General features: G+C 40.8%; 1 protein-coding gene across 6 annotated transcripts in view; it reads right to left on the bottom strand.

Annotated features, from left to right (window-relative positions):
* Positions 1-22,226, bottom strand: part of Dlc1 (DLC1 Rho GTPase activating protein) — a 420,643-nt gene that overhangs the window by 374,192 nt on the left and 24,225 nt on the right. The window contains exon 1 of one of the 6 annotated variants that reach the window (XM_063275674.1): positions 5,643-6,126. The exons of 1 other annotated variant lie outside the window; for it this stretch is intronic. The gene's annotated coding sequence lies outside the window, so the exon portion shown is untranslated. Of the gene's footprint in view, positions 1-4,821; positions 6,127-22,226 lie in introns of those variants that run through there. 4 more of the 6 variants (XM_063275672.1, XM_063275673.1, XM_017600236.3 and 1 more) reach the window with 4 other exon arrangements.

Genomic DNA, 22,226 nt, shown 5'->3' with positions numbered 1-22,226 from the left:
CAGCCTTTTATGTGTAGTCCGGATGATTTCATCATAGTTACCTATCTGTGAATAGACATTTGAGCCAGTTTTTGTCAGTGGATGTTTTTCTAGAAAGTGAAGTAATATTATGAACATTAAAACTTTTGATGATAATGGTAATGGGAATTACCATTATTAAACACATAAAATGGATTAGGTACAGGACAAAGGATCTAGCCCAATGTTAAGTACCTTTGAGTAGACAAGGATCTCTCTCTCTCTCTCCCCCTTTCCCTCTCTCTCTCCCTACCTCTTTCCCTCCATCCCTCCATCCCTCCTCCCTCTCCCTCTCCCTCCCTCCACCTGCCCTGTATGTCTGTATATAGGCAAAATATCTGTTAAAGCATATTTTCCTCCTGGAAATTTTAGTTGTTTCTTAAAATGAAAAATGGATAAGAACACAATAATGCACTAATGCAACATGATTTAAAAGGATGGAAAGGGTGCTTAATCGAAGGCACATTTCAGGCACTCACCAGATACTCAGAGATGGTGATGTGGGGGTGAGGAGGACAAGGAGGAGATGATTTTATGGGGACTCCTACAGAATCAGAGTATGAACTGGAGTTATCCTTGCCAGCTCCTGCTACTTCAGCGTGGATGTGGTCCATCAAAATGTGACTCATACTGACTCAAATCAGGAGCACTGAGGGGCAAAGATGGACCCAGTCAGTGTCCTGCATCCTTTAGGATTCCTTCAGTATCCTGTCCTGTGTTAACTGAGGAAGCAGCTAGGCCCCCTCACTCTACCTCATATAAGCTTTCATTTCAAACTCTTTCTGGAAGCTTGTGCTTCTGGTTCTTAGTGAAATGTAATGTCATTTTTATAAAAGCGTTGTTAACCTCTGGCCTTAACTTCTGATGGCTTCTGCCAAACACTTCTTTTTCTTCCTCCTTAACAAGTATTAGTCTATCAGATTGGGATGACCAGAGAATAGAGTCAAATTAACATATTAACATTCTGCAACCCTGTTTATTTCTTCTGTCCCCTTTGCTCCCCTTCAGTGCACAACTTACTGGCAAGCAGGTATTGGTAATTCTTGAAGAGTTAGAGGTGTTTTTAATCGCTGGGAATGAAAATCAACTTTCTAAGCTTGCTCTTTGATCTTCCTGCTTTTGCTATTTCCATTTTTAATTTACCTGCATTGCAGTGCTAAGATGCTCTGGGATTTCAATGCAATAGAATTGCTTGAGATGTGTGGCCAACCACAGCTCATCTCCATGCATCCACCTCAGCTAATGGGAAGGTTCTTGTGATGAATCTCTATGGCCTCCTAGTTGGACATTTCATTTTATACGTGCTTCCCTGTCAATGTTTTCAAGTTCATGTACATAAACAGCCTATACTCCATTGAATGAAATCAATTTTCTTTTAGTAAGATTTCAGTGTCTATAGTTTGCCTTCATTATTTTTAGAAAAAGCTTCTTTGAAAATGAAGCCCATGCATTCCCCAAAACTCTTAAGCAGACAGGCAGTTTAAAGCCAGAGAAGTAGTAAACTACATTAACGTCTCAAAGCTGATCAAGAAGGACATTTCTCTGTAGGTATTTAGTTTTGGCTTCAAGAAACCTACTCTCATACAAAACTGTTGGTGTTTCTTGATTATGCTTACATAAAGTCTTATGAATCAATCATGTGTCAGCTATTGCCCAAAACCTTTCTATAGTAAATGGTTTAAAAGGGTCGTTCTCCTCACAAGGCAATAGCAGTCTTTGCACTTTCCAAGGAGAAACAAAAACAGATGACAGCTCAGAAATGACCCACTTTAGACCAATTTTAAACCCATGAATCAATTTATCAGTAAATAAGATTAGGCTCATCCCAGGAACGCGCAGCAAGGTGTGTGGTATGGAAAGGTTTGGAAGGGATTAACCTCCTTTCTGTCAATGAGAATTCTTCAGAATGAAAAGTGAACACTGCTCACTGTTCACTGCCTTCCAGCAAGCATGACTAGGTATCCAGTCTCCTGCAGTGCAGTGCGATGGCTGCGGGAGAGAGTTTTGAGCACTGTAGGTGTCAATATTAGGAACCCTCCCCCAAACTAAAAGCCAGACAGTGCCATAGCACAGAATCTAAGGCAGTGGTTCTCAGCCTGTGGGTTGCGCCCCCAGAACGACTGTTTCATTGGTGTCACATGTCAGATGTTCTGCGTATCAGGTATATACATTACATTTCATACCTGTAGCAAAGCTACAAAGCAGTAACAAAATCATTTTAAGATTGGGGATCATCACAAGACGAGGGACTGCCTTAGAGGGTCATGGTATTAGGAAGGTTGAGAGGCACTGCTCTAAGGAAAGGCTACCCATTAGAAACAGAACACATTAGTTTTATGGGAAAAGCCTTTTGCCTGGAAAGCACACTGCTGCGGCACACATGTGCTGTAAGGAAGGATGTATGCCACAGAGGATCTAGTGAACTCTCTCATTTGATATCTCCCTGGTCACTCCTTAGATAGCGCAAAAGAGATACCTAGTATGGGACTAGAGCATGGATTCTCAACCTGTGGGTCGCGACCCCTCAAGGGGGTTCCATATATCTAGTCTCCCTCCTATCAGCTATTTGTATTAGTATTCATAGCGGTGGCGAGATTGCCGTAATGAAGTAGCAACAAATTAATTATTACGTGGTTGGGTGTCATCACAACAGGTGGAACTGTCTTTAAGGGTCCCAGAATTAGGGAGGTTGAGAACAACTGTACTAGAGAGTTTAATTGAAGCCTTAGAGTAGAGCTATGTAGATCGGAGGTAGAAAAAAAAAGTTATAGAATGCACACTTACACTTTCTTATGGAAATATTCATACAGCCTCTTGGCTCTTGGACTTGGAAATGGGGTGTGGACATATTTAGCTGAGATATCACAGATTATTGAGAGCCTTGAGACAGTTATAACTGAGGGTCTTAAAATTACGTCTGAAGGTCATTGGTGGGGATGACATTTTTCCTGTGCCAGTTGAGTATCAGGTTCCTCATTAGGTCATTTTCTTAAAAGAAACACGAGTTTTAAATGACCATCATCATAGCATATAGGTGAGCTGGCTTGACATAAGAGTAAGATTTAACAAAATAGTCATTCAAAAACGCAGCTACTTTAAAGCCGGAGATGAAAACCTAATCAATCCTTGTAAGCAACCTTAGCCTTTGAGAAAGTGCTGTCCATCAGCGAGTTTGATTTTTCTTTTCTGAAGGAGGAGAACTCCAATTTCCTTTTTGAAAGTCAGCCTCCTGTTAGATGAACAAGAACACACTTCACTGTGCACAGAAAGCAAGGTCTGTGGTATGAAGACCATAACACACGAGGCCGGGGACTATGGTTGCCCTGTCATCTCCTGCCCTAGCCAGCAGTATGACCTTGGACGGGACACTTTTGAATGTTATTCCTTAGCTTCCTTGTTGGTGATCCCTGACAACACCAGAGAGTGATACTTAATGCTCTTTCTTTCCCTAGCATTTTACTCGGTTATTTTTGTAAAATAGTTCAGACCCAGGGCCTTGCACACAGTGGAGAACTGCTCTGCCACTGATCTCATCTATTCTCCTAAAGCCCCAGAATTTCACTTTCTGCATATTAAAATCTGTTTTTTTTCCCCTCATTTTAAAAAGCCTTAACAAAGCTTAAATTGTCAGCGACAAGGTCAAAGCATCAATCTACATCACTCAAGGCTAGAAATGAAGACTTCTATTAGCTAACACAGCCAATGGTTATCTTGTCCTTTACAGAAGTTTATGATTAACATCCTTATTGATTTCTTATGATCCAACTGGCAAAACCGCTCTCCCTCTCTCACTGCAGTTCGTGTTTGTGTCATGGATCTTGAGATAGGCACGAACGTTTGTTCTCTTTGCATACTATTCCATACAGTTTTTCAAAAATAATTTCCTTCTAAATATAGCATCATCTTTGTCATTGTAATTGGCTTATATTGTGCATTGCTACATTTATTTACTCCTGGACCGCACATTTAGCCATTGAGAAAATTTAGACAGTTGAAGCATGGTGACAATATGACTTCACGATGACTCGAAATATGAACGGTGGTCAGCTAAGCTTTCTCATGACTGACGGGATCGTACACATCACATCAGCTATTCGGTTTGCTTCAGTAACACAGAGCATTCCCACACCATAAGATCTGAGCGGCGAATCCAAGTTTAATGTAAACCAAACGCAATTCCGACACTTAAGCTCCCAAACTGACATTAAACGTGTAGAGACAGAAATAACTTGTAAATGTGTTCATCTTTACTTTTCTTAAAATAATAATTTAAGTTGTGTATTAGTAATTGGATATGTGACTGAAAATAGTTGGGGGAAATACTAAAGAAGTTGACCTTCATAGTTTTCAGTAAGACACCAATTATTCTTTGAAAGCTCATTATTAAGAAAAAAAAAAAACGTTGTAACATCATGTTCTCCTTTTGTTGGGAAAACAGAGAGGAGGAAGGATTTCCTGATGCTTCACACTTTAATATGAGAAGATTCATTGGCCTCAAGATGTGCTACACCTATCGGCAGCGGCGCGTTATAGATGAATTGGTCAGTAAGTTAAGAATAAAAAGGAGATCAGAATAAAACATTTCTGTATGGGGAAAGAGACTAGAGCTAGAGACTAGAGCTGTGCGGAACACATTTTAGAAATGACATTTTGCTACAAAGATTTTGACTCGCAGCTTTCAACTGACTACACATTTTCCCCTTCTGCTTTTCAGGGCTCAGCTCTGAAAGCCATCAACAGCTGGCCGAAGGTGCCAAGGTTCCCAGCTCTGTCTCCTACATGACAGTTGCAGCAGCCTCTTACCTGGGTCAGGAGTTGCTGTTACCGCCAAAGCATGATGCTGTCGCAGCCAGGATAGAAGAGTCTGCCCGGTTAGTGTCTCCAAAATCTAAGTTCACATTTCTGGCTGAGGTCACGGGCTCTATTCTCAGCAGCTCTCTTTAACAGCAGTGTGTGATTCTAACAGAAAACACCCTCTGCAGCTGGAAGGAGCCTCAGCTAACTCGGGATCCTGTCAAGGCGATCCTAGTGACTTCTGTCTTCTAAATGCAGACTGATGTTTTGCGAGAGGGGCCTCCACAAGCAGGCCCAGATTGCCTGCAAAGTATTTCCTGCCTCTGAGAAGTTTGCATGTGAGAAAGCCTGCATGAAGCTGAGGGAGGGGAGGGGCCGAGCAGAGCCGCCTGGGCGTTGAAGCTCTGATTTTACACAGAACTGAAGTGAGTTTGTCAAAGCTCTTGAGATGATTAGCTAGCGTCAGAAAGTCCTAGAGTCCTTCCTATCCCACAGGGCTCGTGGAAAACAAGGAAGAAAGAAAGCGCAGCCTCTCCCCTCCGCGCACAACGTTTCTACTGTGTTAAAGGGAGAACACTTCTGCTAAGACTCATTTCAAAAGTTTTCTAAGACAGCTAGATGAAGGCTGAGACTTCTAATACCGTAATTCTTCTAAAGTTTAGAACTTTAAAAAATAACTTAAAAATTTACATCCTGGACTTGAGAAAAGTCTGTAAGTAAAATTCCGAGAATCCAGGAAGCAGAGCATTTCCTTCTTCTCTCTCCTTCACACCCCCAGAAATCTGAACAGAACAGGGTACTTTGTGCCACAGCCCATGGAGTCTTCTTACCTCCAGTCAGGGATCCTCCAGTTGCAGACAAGCACGGCTAGTGAGGCTGGAAAGGAAGAAGGCAGACTCCATCTTCATCAAGTTAGAGTCCTGCTGACATTAAACACTTGCGAAGCTTCCTCCGGTATGGCGGAGTCTCTCAATCACATCTCTAGAGTGGCGAGCAGACTGTGTGCATTTTTTCCCAGACAGCTTGTGAACTCTCATCTGTTTATCTCCTCTGCTTTTGTGCCTCCACTGCATGACTTCCTCCTAGCTGCTCCAGCCTGGGAGCTTGGACTACCATTTGGTTTTGATTAAAACCAGACAGCCAACTCTGGAGAATTTAGGGAATAAGCTAATGGAAACTGCGAATGTGGCTTTAATTAGCGCACCGATTAATAATAGATGTTAGCTCGTCTTATAATAAGATTGTTACAAACGCAGTGCTCAAATCATTTCTGGAAAGAATTCATACCGAGAGTCTCTTTTATGACCCAGAACTCTCCCTCAGGGAAAACGCAAGGGTAAAAGGGACTGTGGCCTTGGGACATGTAGGTTGTGGCCAGGCCATTGGGACAGCTTCCTTGTTTACACCAGAGACACAGGAAACAGCATCTGTCCATTTATCTTATTTGGTCGAAGCTACTCAGTAACCTTTCCCTTTCATTTTAGTTACATTGGAAGGGTTCCTTCTACAACTCTGGGTAACCTAACGAGTCCTTTAGATTTTTACTGATTAGGGATCAGATGAATCTAATTACCGACTCCATGAGAGGGTTATACATTTTAGCTTGTCAATAATGTAGAGTGTAAGAATAGTTCCAATATCCAAGTTAGAAATGAGTATAGCACATATAACGAGATGCTGGAGTTGTTGAGCCCGCACGTCTCCACAGCTGTCGGCTTATCTGAATTTAAGTGGCTCTCATTGTTTACGAATATTCTCACGTGGTCTTAATTTCTACAAACGCATGTAGGTCCTCCAACAGCGGAATGGCCATCTTTCATTTTGCCCTGACAACACCGTGCAGGTGATAACTTGATGAAGTATGAGGTTACAGCTACCGCAGCTTTCTTCACTGGACAACTGACTTGTCTCAAAAGCAACAGAAAACACAATTTAGAGAAAAGCCAAATCGCAAAACCAGGTTCAAGCCACGTAGAAACCAGAACATGTCATGTATTCTAACATAAATATACTAGCGGGGCTTGCCACGGTGACAAAGGTCTGGAACTCCAGCTCTCGGGAGACCGACAGGAGTACAAGGTTAGTTTATTCTACATAGAAAGACCACGCCAGCAAGAAAAAAAAAGGGGGGGGGGTTCAGAGATATCCCAGTCACTAAAGTGCTTGCCACACTGAGGGATTCAAGAGCCTGACTACAATACCCAGAACCCACCTAAAAATTATTGGGTATGGAGGTGCATGCCTGTAATATCAGCACTGGTTGGGCAGACACAGCTGAATTCTGGGAGCTCACTGCTGGCCCTACTTAATGAATTTGAGGAGAGAGAGAGAGAGAGAGAGAGAGAGAGAGAGAGAGAGAGAGAGAGAGAGAGAGAGAGACAGAGAGAGAGACAGAGAGAGAGACAGAGAGAGAGACAGAGAGAGACAGAGAGAGACAGAGAGAGACAGACAGAGAGAGACAGACAGAGAGAGAGAGACAGAGAGAGACAGACAGACAGACAGACAGAGAGACAGACAGACAGAGAGAGAGACAGAGACAGAGAGACAGACAGACAGAGAGAGAGACAGACAGACAGAGAGACAGAGAGAGACAGTTTGATTAAATAAAGAAAAATGGCACCAGAACAATGACAAAGGTCGTCCTAGAACATGTACACACACACACACACACACAAACACACACACAGACACCCCTCACAAAGGCATATACACAAAATAGAGCAAAACTGGGAATAATGAAACCACCCTATGGATTTACTTCCCAAATAAAATATGTTAACAAAAGACTTAAAATTGTAGCTGAAAATCATACAAGTTAAAATATGATCATTTAGATTATTTAAATCTAAATTAAATTCAAAAGTCCATTCATTCATTCCTGTTTTATTTTTTTCTGGACCTAAGGGTTGAATTAAGGAGCTCACAGTAGGCAAGCACTCTACCCTTGAGCTGTAATCCCAGCCCATCATTCATTCATTATTTAAAATCTATTTATCCTCATATTCAAATTCTTATACCGCCACCCCTCTTCCCAGCATTCCCTGTGCTTTCATATTACAGATAAAATACTAGGAAATAGTTTTCTCCCAGCCAAGTGATGGAAAGTGGCCAAGCTTACACTGGAGCCCAGTTCCTCTCCGTTCTGTGCTTCACTTTATCTGCATTAACTGTCTCCCTTGATGGCCACTAATCAGTGTGTGAACCTAGAAGAGGTCTTAAATGTTCTGCGTTTCAGCTCTTCTCTTAAAACTAGCCGGAATCCACATGACTCACAGAGTGGAGAACAGGATATTTATTTACGTGTGCATGTATTTATGTGTCTGTATTTGTTTCTTTAAGGAAAATCCTGGAGCAGAGCCAAATGGGAATGGCAAGAACGTGTTCCTGTGTGTTGCTGTGTCTTCATCCATCTCTGCCCCTATTCCCATGATGCTAGGTGTTGGCTTCTCAGTGTCTCAAAAACACCCCACTGGTACTTGTTAGTCAGGTTCCTTGTAGATTCCATCATCCCAGGGATGCCATCACCCAGGTACTCTCTGTTTCTCTGCACATTGTGAACACTACCAGCTCTGCTCAACTACATCAGTGGGATGCCGTAGTTGTCTCCACTCTCCCGAACACCGACTTCATTTAACAAGCACCCTCATGCTTACTTCCTCCGTATTAGAAGCAGTAATTGACAATTATTTAATCCCCTTTATTTTTCATCTTTAGTTGCCAGACGCTAAACAAATCCCAGGACTTGGGTTTTCATGCAGACTTTTGCAAACATGTGTGTGAAGACAATGAGGTAATTTCCTAAGGGCTCAGCACCCTCTCAGGCTTGCGGTAAAGATTTAAAATATCTGTTCCCTTGCTGTTGACAAATCTTAGCACTTTACTCTCCTAAGCGTTTGTTCCATTCTCTATACTAGATTAGTTGTAAGACAGGGTGCCGAGGCCACTAGAACTCGAGAACAGACAATCAGGACTGTATCTGGTTCTACAGTTAACAGCACTGACTCGGCAAGGTCCTAAGAATGAAACGTCGGTGCTGTCAACCTGACAGAACCTACAAGCATCTCTGACTGGACCTCTGGGCGTGCCTGTGGTGTTATCTTGATTATGATAATTGATGGGGGAAGAACCACCCTATCACAGTTGAGGGTGGAACATGCGGGGGAAGGCAACTCTGGATCTTATGAGGAGGAAGAGGAGGCTGAGCACCGCAAAGCCTGAGCACCACACCTCGCTCTCCGTTTCTTGACTCCAGATGGGATGGGACGAGCTGTTTCACCTTCCTTCTGCCTTTACTTCCCTAGCATAAAGAGGTAGTTTGCTATCTTGAAATGAGAGCTAAAAGCAATCCACTGAACTGAGAACGGGACCTCCGTTGAAGGAATCAGAAAAGGACTGAAAGAGCTTGAAGGGGCTTGAGACCCCATATGTACAACAATGCCAAGCAACCAGAGCTTCCAGGGACTAAGCCACTACCTAAAGACTATACATGGACTGACCCTGGACTCTGACCTCATAGGTAGCAATGAATATCCTAGTAAGAGCACCAGTGGAAGGGGAAGCCCTGGGTCCTGCTAAGACTGAACCCCCAGTGAACTAGATTGTTGGGGGGAGGGCGGTAATGGGGGGAGGGTGGGGAGGGGAGCACCCATATAGAAGGAGAGGGGGAGGGGTTAGGGGTATGTTGGCCTGGAAACCGGGAAAGGGAATAACAATCGAAATGTAAATAAGAAATACTCAAGTTAATAAAGATGGGAAAAAAATGTGAGCTAAAACAACCTTTCCTCCTTTCAAATTGCTTTTGCTGGGGTCTTATTACTTACTTATTTATTTATTTACCTACTTACTTACTTGTTTATTTTATCACAGCCACTTAAGCCTTTGCAAAGCTTACTTTGAGCCTCAGTAACTAGGAGTTTTCAACTCAAGGAGGCCAGACTTTATAAAGTGTTTAGGCTTTCAGGTTGGTATAGCACTCCCTAATTGCTAAAATTCCCTTTACCATTTAAATAATCATCCACTTTGATCATTATGTCTGTCCTTGGGATGATTTTTCTTTTTCTTTTCAGAATCTCTAGCTATCCACCAAACTTCAAACTACACATGTAGGTTTGAAATAGCTCTAGTGGTGGGACAGCTGTGAGCTCTTGGTGAAAACAGGAACAGTAGAAGGATTGAAGGATGTTTGAAAACTTAACACAGACTTTTGCGTAGTAGTTCTTTAGGGAGTGTCTTTATTTTTATGGTCAGTCCGCCCTTCTATGTGTCCTGGCTGACTTTACCATTTCTCATTACTATTCTGGCCAGTTCCATGACTTGTAGCTAATACAGGAACCCGAAGTTATTTAAAATCTGTAACTTGATTGCTTTGTGACTAACGCACACAGCCACGATAGATAACAGGACACCACAGATGTCACCTCTAGGCATCTTCACATGTTTGTCATGCTTCCCTCTGGCTGGCTTTGTCTTGTTTCTCTCCGTCAAGCACTCATTTGCTCTCTCTGTCATTTCCCATCAATTTGTTTTCTAGCTCTGTCACAGACAGGAAATGCACACATTTCTGACTTGTTCCCTTAGCACATCATTTTCAGATCCATCCTTGCAACTGCATTGTTACATTTAGTCAGTATCTCTTCGTTGCTTAGAATGAATATATATATATATATTCATTCTTGAGCTCTGTCATATAATTAACCTAAGAGTAAATGGTAGATCATTTAATGGCCAGTTTTAACTATTTCTCAGAAACTCCTAAGCTATTTTCCTAGGTAGACTTCCCATTTTGTTTCCATCAGGATTCTCTGAGAACGTTTGTCCTTCACAATCATTCCAGCGCTGGCCGTGACAAACCTTTGACAATTTAGGATCCCGTAGCTGTGTAGTCATGCTTCTTCCTCTTCTTAGTTTAATTTGCATATGTTAATGACCAATACAGGAATGTTTTGTTGATTCCTTTTCTTATCCAATGTCATCGATGGGCGGGTAAGTTGTTGAGCGCCTTTGATGAAAGTATCAGTTCAAAACGTTTGTCTATTGCTAAAATTTGGATTATCGCTTTGTAAGGGGCCTGTGAATACTCTCCATGCAAGGACTATGGTGAATTGATGATTGGTAGATATTGTTCCAGTGTAGGTGTTCTTCTCTGTCACACACACTCCCTTGTCCTGTCTCTGTCACGCACTCTCTCCTTTCTCCTTCAGTCTTTCCCTAGGAACGAGGGATTTTCACATATGATAATTTAAATAACTCACGCGTTCTTTGTTGCTTCTTTATTTATTTATTTACAGATGTCTACTGCTGCCACAGCAAAGAAATCTGTTTAACTTAAGGTAAAAATGATTTCTTGTACGTTTCATGCTAGAATTCGTATACTTGTAAGTTTACTGCTTAGGCTTCACAAAAACGTTAGAGTTAGTTTATTTTCATATCAGACTATGGAACAGTCATTTTCCAAAATATATGGGTACTGAATTTTTCCTGACTATTCCTGGCAGGCCTGTCCATGGAATTGTCTTTGTTACTTTGACAACAATGAAGTCACCAAATTTACAAAATTTTATTTCTTGACCTTTCCTTCTCCCCTGTTGACCTACAGCATGAAATGCCATGCTGTGTCAATTACTGTGGCTTTACAGTTAGTTTCATTCCAATATTGCAAGCACCGTGGCTTTGAGTTTTCTTCAAAAGTGTTTTGGGTCATCTTAGACCATTGCATCACTGTAGAAAATTTAAAATCAGTTTATTTATTTATCTATCCCAAAATAGCATGTTATAGTATTATTTAAATTGTCATTTAGGGTGAAAGCTGATTGACGTCAATCAATCGATGTTCTGTGAGCACAGTGTATTTCTGATTTCAATTTAAGTTTTATTTCTCACAATACTTTTTCAGTGTTAATATAAACCTTTGTCACATTTTCTCTACTACATTATACTTTAAGTGTGAGTGTATTTGAAAATTCACACTTCAAGTTGTTTACAAATGCTACATAGACATACAATTCAGTTTTGAAGATTGATTAGCATTCTGTAAAATATTAACCTCAGATACTAACCAGCACCAGCACCTTTTCAAAGATCCATAAAATATTCTAGGTACATCACTATGTGGTATGTGGTATGTGATCAAAAATATAAGTATTTTTGATCATCTATTTTAGCTGTAGCTTCATTGCACAGTAGAGCATCTATTCTTACAGTGTTGAGCAGTGTCATGGAAACATGCACACTTGCTTTGTTTTGAATTTAATGGAGGAAGATAATTATTCTATCACCATACTAGTGCTTAACGCCAAGTTCTTAAACGTTACTCTTTACTACGTGCCTTTTATTTGGCTAAAGAAATAGTTCAGTTAAGTTGATTTTTAAACTAAGGATAATAGTCAGCTGAAGGTAATCCCCCTCTCTCCCCTGCTCTCTCTGGGGAAGGTTTGGCAATGTCTTAGGCATTTTCGGTTGTCACAACTGCAGGAAGGTGGTTTCGAAACAGCACCGTGCTCATAAGAGGTGAATGTCTGTTGTGACGCAGAGAATCTCTGCACTGATGGGCGTTGGCTGAGAACTTGCATCAGACAGGGCATTGGAATTTCAACGTTTTCTTCTGCTCTGTCCCTTTTCAGTCTCTTTTCTCTCATCACCCTCATGCCCCCCTTTTATTGGTACAGTCTGTTTACACTGAGCCAGCAAAAGTGGGGATCCCCCTTGAAAGATGCCTAAGCAAGTGCTGGAAATAGGTTATGTGAGTCAATATGCCTGGTAAAGAGTGTTTGTTTGTTTGTTTTTATGCTTTCTTCTGAATATGATTTTGTGGCTGACCTCATGAACTGCTCTTCCCCCATTTTACTCCATTGATATAGGGAATTCCATGGACTGACTTTTAAATGTTAAGCAAATCTTATACTTCTCATTCCATATGGTACCATTCTACTAAAATTTGAATGAAATAATGTAAAGAATTTAGTTCGGAATGTTTACAAAGTTGTGGAGCAGTTTTTATCTTTGTTTTATTTGTTTTCATTGGGAATTTCAGGCCATTGCATTTCTGTAGTGAGTTTAGAATCGTTTTTTCTCCTCTACTATTTTTCACTGTATATCCTTGTATAAATTATTGAGCTTAACTTTCTCAGAATTGTTGGTTCTTACATCTGTGTGTGGATGGGACATTGGCCTGCTGCTTATCATCTTTTATTTTTTTCTAATTTAGTTCTGTTGTGATTGAAGAGCATCCTAACATCGATGTGAACTCTCTAAAATATAGCAAGTCTTGCTTTATGCATAGTATATACTATAACTCAGCGATATTGTTTTAGCTTGCATTTCCCTGGTGTCTAAGGATGTTGAATGTTTACCATAGTATTTCTCAGCCATCTACAGTTCATTGTTGGACTCCTGAGTTCTTTGTGTGTTCTAGATATTAACCCTCGAGCTGAAATACAGCTGATAAAGTTGTTTCCATTGTGTAGTCATCCTTTGCTGGATGAAGTGTTTCAGGTTTCTGACTTTCCAGATGTCAATTTTTGCTCCTAATGACGGTGCTGTTCAGAAAACCCTTTCTAAGTTAAAGAATATTTCCTAGTTTGCCCCCTAACAGGTGAGGGCTCAGGTTTTATGTCGAGATCCTTTATCCATTTGGCGTTGAGTTCTATGCAAGGTGACAGATTATGATCAAGTTTCATTCTTCTACGTGTAGCCATCTTGTTTGACCAGCACTAGATGTCGAAAAGGTGTCTTTTTTACCCCTGATATGTATTTTTGTCCTCTTTGTCAAACATCAGTGAGAGGAGCATGCCCCATGTGGGCTCTAAGTTCCATTCCATCGATCAATGAGTCTGTTTGTATGCAGGCACTACTGTCATTTTACCACTATGGCTCTGAGGGATAACTTGGAGCCAGGGATGATGAGCCTTCCAGCAGAGCTTTTATTTTTTATTTTGCTTGTTTGTTTGTTTGTTTGTTTTTGTTATCCTGGGGCTTTTGTTTTTCCATATGAATATTTAGATTTTTTTATTTTTGTGAATTTAATGGGAAACATGTTAAATCTGTAGATAACATTTGGTCTGGCAATTTTCACAATATTAATCCTACCAATTCGTAGTGGTCTTTTCATTCCCTGATATCTTCTTCAATTTCTTTCTTTAGTGTCTTAAAGTTTTTATTGCACAAATCTTTTCTTTATTTGGTTAAGTTTATTCTAAGATTCCGTTTCTGAGGCTATACCAGATAGGATTGTTTCTTTCTTTTCTTTCTGGGTATGTTTGTTGATCGTATATAGGAAATGATCTTCTTTTGTGGTAAGTTTATATCCTGCTACTTTGGTAAACAGGTTAGACAGCTGTAGGATCTTTTGGTTAGAACTTATAGGTTTGTGTGTGTGTGTGTGTGTGTGTGTGTGTGTGTGTGTGTGTGTATACAATTTTACCCTCTCTGAATGATAAAAATTAACCACAACAAGAAATTACAAAAAATAAAAAATACCAGTACAGACATAGGGAAGGAAACATTTATTCAGTGTACATAGGAACAAAAACAGGTGAAGTAGCTAAGAAAATCAATGTATAAGGTCCTCAAAAAAGCAAAGACTAGGTCTACCACATTATTCAACTATACCACTCCTAAGCATACTCCCACAGGACTCTATGTGCTAGTATAGAAATGGTTTTTATAAATAGTCATTGCTGCTCCATTAATATCCAGCCAGTAGAAACAACCTAGATGTCCATCAACTGATGAATGGATAATGAAAATGTGTTATACATATGCTGCAATATTTTTCAACTATAAATAAAAATGAAATTATGAAATTTACAGGTAAATGGACGGACCTGGATATACTTCAAGGGAAGTAACCCAGACCCACAACCACAAATGCAGCATGTTTTACCCCCACTGGTGGATGCTAGCTTTTGATTTTTAGATATGTTTGTACTTTCATTAGAATACTTATAAAAATCATTAATAGGGATTTCAGGAATTGGTGTAGAATTCACGTGGTATAAAGGGGAAAAGGGGAAGGATAAAACATGAATGATTAAATGTAGTGTGCCTGCGAAGAGAGAGTAAAGAAGGGAATATGGGGAAGGAACAACCCACGTGGTGGGGAAATGATAATGCCTGCCTAGATGTCATAGGCTATGAAATAAAAAATCCCTGTGGCAACTCTGGGTTACTTCTATCCAAGCTGTTCATCAGTAGGTTCTGATAGACTCCTCCTCTGAAGATTACAGGCCATTGCCAATGCCCTGGTTATTCTACAGAACCTGATGCTAAGACACTATAGCTGAAGGTGCCACACATGTACCTGAGCCCTAGGGTGGGGAGGAATTAAGCTTGCATTGACCTGAAAGCATCAATTACTAGCTAGCTTTCAGAGTACTTAAAAATCTTATGCATGCCACAGAGGAGAAAAGTCATCAGTAGCTTTACCCAGCTACTAATACTGCAAGCTACAGTCTGGACTGGCCTGACAAATGGGGCCCGCTGTGGCAATAGTGGCATGGATGCTCCAGGAGTGTCCAACCACTTTCTGATTGGATTTAAGTACTTTCCCACGAGACGGAACCCATGTCTGGTACTGTCTTAACTGGATCAAAACCCTGGAATTGGCTGGGTTTAGGTGCCAGGGAGAATCTAATACTATCATTTTGCTAAGACAACATGGTCTTTAACTACTGCCAAGCCAATATCTTTATAAATATAGCTTAGTGTATCTCTCAACTCCCATCAGAGAAGTTTCTTTCTGAAGAAGATGGTAATTAATAAGAGACCATAGAAAACTCATCAAAATGTAACATGTATGTCATACTCCCTCACTAAGGAACAGAGATCATCATGATAGAAGGAACAGAAAATATGTAATAGCTACATGTAATGAATAGTGAATATGTGTGATAAAACAATATCTACCAGCAATAGCAAGGCCATTGAAGATATGAACTCACCATGTCTGTGGCTGCATGCCTAAGATCTGAATCAGAACATTCAGCCAAAAATCTCAAAACGTGTAGGTGAAAAGCTCAGGAAGTCCCACCTCTAGTCAAGGAGTTATAGGCAATTGATGACTTCTAGAGTGAGGGAGAATTAATTTTCTTCAAGAATGTGGTCCCTGCGCAGCTACCCAGACCCCAGCAGTAGATTATACCCACAGGGGACTCACAGGGAACTCAGTGAATTTTTACAAAGAGGATGTAAAGTCGGGATGGAAAGCAGCGAGAGGAGAGGGAAAGGCTTTGTAGTACGAGGATGCATGAAGATGGATATAATCAGAACACTTGATATGCATGTACGAAATTCTCATAGAGCAAAAATAAAAATAAATAAATGTAACTGGACAAAAGAATACGTTTTGGTTTGCTTCATGATATTATGGTGAATTATCTGAGGAACAACCTTGTTTCTACCATTGTGCTCAAGTGGGTCGACAAGAGTATCTATCATACATAAATCGAAGGATGTATTTACGGGCCCTTGGCTTCGATGAACTTCTTTGCTAAAAGGTAACTTTGCTATCAGAATAATCCTATTGTACTACAAACCCATTCCCTCTACTTGTTACTAGTGGGCACAGAGTTGATCATAGTTACCAAGCTCTTCAGAAGAGGAAAGAATCGCAGAAACACGGTAGCTATTTTATTTGCAGCATTGCTGGGCTTCAACCTTTTAATAAGTTAATATAATGCTTTGGATTTGGACTGAAAAGTATGAACTACTGTAGGAGGAATGGCAGGGCTGGTCGACAAAGCAACAGCTGCCTCTCTGCTGTAGAGCCAACTTTCCCATGAGGACCTAATCGAAGACTGCCTGAGAGCTTAAAGATTGGTGATGCGGACAATGCCAGCCAATTGAGAACTGCCACTTTGATGATATGCTTGCTCCAGACCAATGGGACTTGGGTGGAGGGCCTAAAGGGTGCTTCCCAAGGACTAACGAATGAGCTTGCTGGCAGCGTGTTCAGGAGCTTGCTACAGTGTTCTGCTCCCATACCTGCTCCCATAGTCTGAGCCTCCTGGTTCTGCACCACCACATGCCCAACCCCCAGGGCAAGAATGGTCTGGCAGCAGGGGTCCGGGGTATAAAGCAGCATGCTTCTTATTTTCAAGCTAATGTATCCAAGTTCTGGTTAGGAAAAAAATAATGGTCAATTAAACTGCAAATATTTTCGAGCACTTATGAGCAAGATGCAGCATTGTGAGGGATTCTAAAGATAGTTGTTACAGCTGCCTTAAACCTGGCTCCTTTATAAATATTTAGACATTTATGGCATTTGAAATTCCTTTATTTTCCATTTTAGGTAAAGATCAGTTTAAGATTTCTTCTTAAATCCTTGTTGTCATAAGTTATAACCCGAACATCTGCTTTGCTGCAAATGCGGTCTCCGATGATCCAAGACATATTTAGCCAACGCCTTTGTACACTTCTCACACATTATTTCGCTGTGTAATCAAGCATACATTACGTATGGGAATATTGCAAGGAAGAATCGCCACAGGTGCATTCTGAATCGAAGTCTGAGCTCTTGGATTAAGGGAGATTGCTTCGTGCAATTGGTAGAGTTGAAAGAAATTCAAGAAGAAAAACAAACACCTGATCTGACAAAATGGCCAGCATCCTGATCCCTAGAAACTCATGGAACAGAAATAGCTTTTACCCTGTGGTAAATACTTGTTATGATCATGTATATGAAACAGGATTGCCTCATACTTGTGGCAAGTTCAAATTCTACCTCTTGCCATTGTATTCCTAACATGGCTTAGTTAGGAGCAGAGAGTCAATGGGGAAGGGAAACCATCAGTAAAGAACACTGCAGCATCCGATTTATTAGGTCCTTCTCTGTCTGTCTTTAGACTGGGAGGAACAGTAGTTTTGACTGGTGTGAGCTCCAGAGGAGCAGGGTTGGGGGAGCTAGAACACGGAGCTCATTGGCCCAAACACGAGCTGAGCAGCTGTGATGATGTGCTGAGGTTTGTAAGACAAGCAAATCCCTCACTGCACCCAAGGGATCAAAGGAAAAGTAAAGACAGAGATAAGGCAGCCTTGGTGCAGCTGACCAGTGTATGCCTTTCCTTTCCCCATGTCATGTCTCCCAGTCATCTATGGTATTTGTCTACCAAACTTCTAGTGTTCAGAGAACAGCTATTAATACAGGCAATTTTAAGAGGCAATAGAGTTATGAGATAATGCAGAAAGAAATTTACTGCCGAATTGAAGACATTCTTGAAATGCAAACCACAAAGGAAATACCAAGTCGCTTCTCTAAGGGACGGGGGAAATTTGTAGCCCAAGAAATTCCATTTCTGGTTTTTGACTTCATTCTCTGAAGACGCTTCTGTGATTCTTGGCTCGGTCTGTGTATATGTGTGTGCATATGTGTAAGAGCTTATGTGGGTGGGTCTTTTCCAGATACACGTAGAAGAGAGTTGAGCCAGGCCACATGCCTATGAGTCAAAACTTCAGCTTGCATTTGTTTTAAGCCGTGAAGCTCTGGGTGTGGCCTAACAGAACCTGGCAGGTCTCTGAAGACTTCTCTCAACACTTGAACCAGAATGTAGTAAATCAGATGACACGTTGCCCTAGTTTTGCATATTTTAATAAAAAAGGAAGAGTGTGTTCTATCACGATTGCTTTAAAATACAAACAAAATCGAGCTACAGATCCAAACTATGAGAACATTTAATATCGAGGTCGCGAAACGTAGCTAAGTTGATATTAAAAAGCTTTATATGAAATATTTTGGCATTTGCTATGGAATGAATTGTGTTCCCTCCAAATTTCATACGTTGAAACTGTATCTCTATCATGTGATACAGTTTTAAGTTGGCACCCATAAGCGGTAACTAGGCTCAAAGGAAGACAGGAAGGTGGGGGGGCATGACTGTACTTAGGTCTTGATCAGCCAAGAAATAGACCCCTGCCCCCACCCTGCTGTAGCCCAAACTCTTCTCTGCTATATAACAACAGTGAGGAGGTGGATAGATTCTTTACCACTTCACAAATAGTCTGGAAGTTTGACTCTGGAGTTTCTAGCCTTCACATTTGTGAAAAATAATGTCATGAAAACCACCCAGGCTGCAGCTTTCTTTCTTTCTTTTTCTTTCTTTCTTTCTTTCTTTCTTTCTTTCTTTCTTTCTTTCTTTCTTTCTTTCTTTCTTTTTTTTGTAGTAGTAGTAGCTGGAGCAAACAAGTCTAGCACTTTGCACCAAGTTTCAATTAAAGTACGAGGCCAGTTCAAAAGCATATAAAGATTCTTGATTGTGGAGGTGTGACTTTTTGTTGTATATAGGTGTCAAAATTCATAAACAAGTACCCTGTATCTCATAATAAAAATATTTGTTATATATTTGGGAAAAAAAGTACGGTGCCAGGAGTGCAGTGCCTCTCAGTACTAGCAACGAGAATGAATAAGAATGAGAACATTGTCAATGATGGCATTGATTAACTGTATGTGCTGTATTACCAATAAATACCCAGAGGATGGTCAATTGAAATAGTGCTAAAACTCCATCCTTGAGTCTAATGTTAGTGAGGCAGGTGAGGAACGCAGGTGCCATGGTCCATTTGGGGATCTCCAATTGAGATAACTCAAGGGCATCTCATATGTTACAAGAGTCACACCACCAGTGCTTACTTCTTCCAGCGTTTAGAGTAGATCCTGTAAATGTTACCTTCAAACATCATAACATGCCCAGTCCTATAATTCAGCTGGTGAGTGGCGAAGCTCCCTCCCTCAGGATCTAGTAAAATTCCTGCTCTCAGGACAGAAGCTCAACTCTTGCAGATGACATTTTTCTTGAGCCTCCTTAAGCTGTATTTGAATTTGTTTGTTTAATTAAAACTAGAAAAGACTTCTTTATAATTTATAGAATTCTTTTCCCAAACCATGCCTCTCCCCAAGGTCATAGGCACTGAGCTACCCTGCTTATAAGGTAGACAGAGAATACAAAAGAGTGACAAAAGCTGATGATGTCAGGGAGGTGACTTGAAAGATGGCTTATGTCTAGTGCTTCTCTTCATCTGCTTCCTTCCTTCTATATTGTCATTCAAGTTCTCCTAGAATGAGGAAGCCATCATTGAGTCTTCTGTACCTGTAAATTCTCGTATTCAGATGTTCATTGAGCACATCTTGGAGGGCTGTACACAATGACTGCTTAAACCTGTCGTCCACCCCATATCTCCTATATGTGCCTTGAATACATGAGGGAACAGAGGGTCGGATGCTCAGCTAACTTGTCAGTGTTTGCCCAGGGGAGGGTGCATGTAAAGCATTAGATCACCTAAGCACTCTGTTTCCTATTCTCCATGGGTTAGTGAATACTTCTTTTACAACCCAAAATTTTCCCTTCCCCCTTTTCCACCCAGTCCCCACCCCCCATGCATTTCCCTTCAGAAAAGGGCAGGCACTCCATGGATATTAACCAGCCAAAGAATATCAAGTCACAGTAAAACTAGGTGCCTCCTCTTCTTCTAAGGCTAGATGAGGCAACCCAATAGGAGGAAAGGGTCCCAAAGCAGGTAAGAGAGTCAGAAATAGCCCCTGCTCCTGCTGGTAGGATTCCTACAAGAAAAGCATGTTACATGACTGTAGGCAATGTGTAGAAGACTTAGGCCAGTCCTAAGGAGGCTCCCGGTTGGTGGTTCAGTCTCTGTGGGCCGCTATGGGCCCTGGTTACTTGACTCTGTGCTTGTCCTTGACCCCTTTGGGTCCTACCATTTCTAAGTGTATGCACTCAATTTTTTTCTTCTTTACTACTATGTAAAATCTTCCAACATAAACCGTAAAGCATGAAAAGGGAATAGAAGAAACTACTTTAATGGCTGGTTATTTATGAACCGCACATAAAATCCTTTCTGACATGGGCTGAACCTCGTGGAAAATTTAGAAATAATTTACAGAATAATTGCTAGGTAAACATAGAGTATTCAGTAGTTGAAATGCCAAGTGCTATTAATAATGCTTATATTAGACTGCTAACTTCCATGGGCAAGAAAAAACAAAAGGGCCCAGAAGCAACATGGCTGAAGGTAGGAACTGATACCTGAGGTATATGTATACTATTATGTACCTGTTCATACACACACACACACACACACACACACACACACACACACACACAAATATATACACACAGATACACACACATGCACACGCACATGCACACGCAGATACACACAAACACATGCCCACACACATATGCACACAAACGTACACACACAGACACACATATATACACACAAACATATACATACATACATACATACAGAGAGAGAGAGAGAGAGAGAGAGAGAGAGAGAGAGAGAGAGAGAGAGAGCTTTAAAATATTCTAGAAACCCTGGAAAATATCTGGTGATACAGCGCTATGGAATTTCTAAATTTTCCATAGCATCCATAACAGAAAAATGAAGTTTAATGTATTGACAAAGGAGTTTAGGTATGCATCATGATACAAACATTACAAGTCATTACATTAAACTGAATGATATGTTTGAAGTGCTTTTTAAATACTTAAAAGTAGACTATTTATTGGTGTGGTGATTTCAGTGAGAATGACTCCTATAGGCCCCCATATAGACCCCTATATATTTAAATACTTAGACACTAAGGAGTGGAACTTTTGAAAAGGATCACTAGGTGTGGCCATGTTGGAGAGAGTGTGTCACTGGAGATGGGCTTTGAGTTTTCAGAAGCACACACTAGGCCCAGTATCTCTCTGTCTTTCTCTGTCTCTTTTTTTGTCTGTCTCTGTCTCTCTTAGTCTCTGAGTCTCTGTCTCTGTCTGTCTCTGTGTCTCTGTGTCTGTCTGTCTGTCTGTCTCTGTGTCTTTCTTTCTCTCTCTCTCTCTCTCTCTCTCTCTCTCTCTCTCTCTCTCTCTCTTTCTCTCTCTCTCTCTCTGCCTTCTACCTGAGATTCAGGATGTAAAGTTTTCAGTTACTTCTCTAGCACTAGCCTACCTGTCATCACACTTTCGAAATCTGTGAGCTAGCCCAATTAAGTGTTTTTCTTTATAAGAGTTGCCTAGGTCACCATGTCTTTTCACAGCAACAGAACCCTAAGGTAACTGGTATTTATGACAAAGCCTGACTTTTGACTAGTTAGCATTTTATCCAAGTTCTTTTTGGGTCTAGTGCCACCCTATGCTTGATTGTTGATAGAACTACAGAGTCACATCACTGTCAACAAGTCCTTTTTGGACTACTCTGGCATCCCTGTACACAGGCTATATCTGGCTCCCAGATGGCAGGTGTGATCCAGACCCTGTGGTAATTTATAGTTTAGCTTTGGAGAAACAGACTTATTTTTTTTTGCTATCAATGACAAGAACAGAGAGAATAGCAAGCAGCCTCTTCCTTCTTTTACATATATGATTTCATGTAGAGGAAGCTATAGAATGTGATACATATGAACAGTGTATCTGATTGATATT

Source organism: Rattus norvegicus, chromosome 16 (assembly GCF_036323735.1).
Source record: "Rattus norvegicus strain BN/NHsdMcwi chromosome 16, GRCr8, whole genome shotgun sequence".
Classification (NCBI taxonomy): Eukaryota; Metazoa; Chordata; class Mammalia; order Rodentia; family Muridae; genus Rattus; species Rattus norvegicus.
This window is presented reverse-complemented; position numbering and strand designations above follow the sequence as displayed.